Below are 1136 nucleotides of genomic sequence, written 5' to 3'. Positions count from 1 at the left end.
TTACTGGTTTGTTTTTTTTTTTGCGGTATGCGGGCCTCTCACTGTTGTGGCCTCTCCCATTGCAGAGCACAGGCTCCGGACACGCGGGCTCAGTGGCTATGGCTCACGGGCCTAGCCGCTCCGCGGCATGTGGGATCTTCCTGGACTGGGGCATGAACCCGTGTCCCCTGAATCGGCAGGCGGACTCTCAAACACTGCGCCACCAGGGAAGCCCTCGTTACTGTTTTAATTTGCACTCTGATTACTTGTGAAGCTGAGAATTTTTCTCTGTATTTATTGGGCATTTTTATTTCTACTTCTGTGGTTTACCTGTTCATATCCTTGGCCCATTTTTCTATTAGGTTGTATTTTCATTTGTTTGTAGGGCCTCTTTTTATATTTAGTATATTAATCTTTTCTCTACAGTAAAAGTAACAAGTATTTTCTCCCAAGTTGTTGCTTATCTTTAAACTTATTTAGGTATCTTAATCACAGAGAAAATTTTAAATTTTATGAGATCAATTCTTGATTAATTTCTTCTTCATTTTGTGTCTTATTTAGGTAGGCCTTATCCAATCCAAGATATTAAATTATTTTCCAATTTTTGGCTAATTTTATATTTTTGTTAAAACTCTTAGGTCTTAAATCCAATTATTTTTGTATATGGCATAAAATATGCATAAAACTTTACATTTTTCAAGGAGGATTGCCAGTTGTCTAACAGTAGTTCCCTACTGATATGAAACTCACATTTAATATAATCTAAATTCCATTTGAAATTGGTCAGTTGCTACCTTTTTATTGTTTCTTTGGTCTGTCTTTCCCTACAAAAATACCACAGCATTTTAATTTTTATACTTTCATAACTCATAACATGAATATTGAGCTGTGATTTCCTTTTATTTCTCCATAGATCTAGCCCAGAAATTCTTCAAAATTAATGGCAGTGTGTGTGTGTGTGTGTGTGTGTGTGTGTGTGTGTGTGTGTGTGTTTTGGGGAAATGAATATACATATTTATATACTAAACACATATATACATTCATGTGTGTAAAATTTTCTGTCATTTCACGAGATTTTGGAAAGAGGAGACATGCAGGGCTTCCCTGGTGGCGCAGTGGTTGCGCGTCCGCCTGCCGATGCAGGGGAACCGGGTTAG

The 1136-nt window shown here is 37.6% G+C and overlaps 1 protein-coding gene across 1 annotated transcript in view; it reads left to right on the top strand.

Annotated features, from left to right (window-relative positions):
• The window catches only part of EQTN (equatorin), a 15247-nt gene that overhangs the window by 4484 nt on the left and 9627 nt on the right, over positions 1-1136 (top strand). The gene's annotated exons all lie outside the window — the stretch shown is intronic.

Source organism: Physeter macrocephalus, chromosome 9 (assembly GCF_002837175.3).
Source record: "Physeter macrocephalus isolate SW-GA chromosome 9, ASM283717v5, whole genome shotgun sequence".
NCBI lineage: Eukaryota > Metazoa > Chordata > Mammalia > Artiodactyla > Physeteridae > Physeter > Physeter macrocephalus.
Note: the sequence above shows the minus strand (reverse complement) of the source record. Positions and strands in the feature narration are given on the sequence as shown.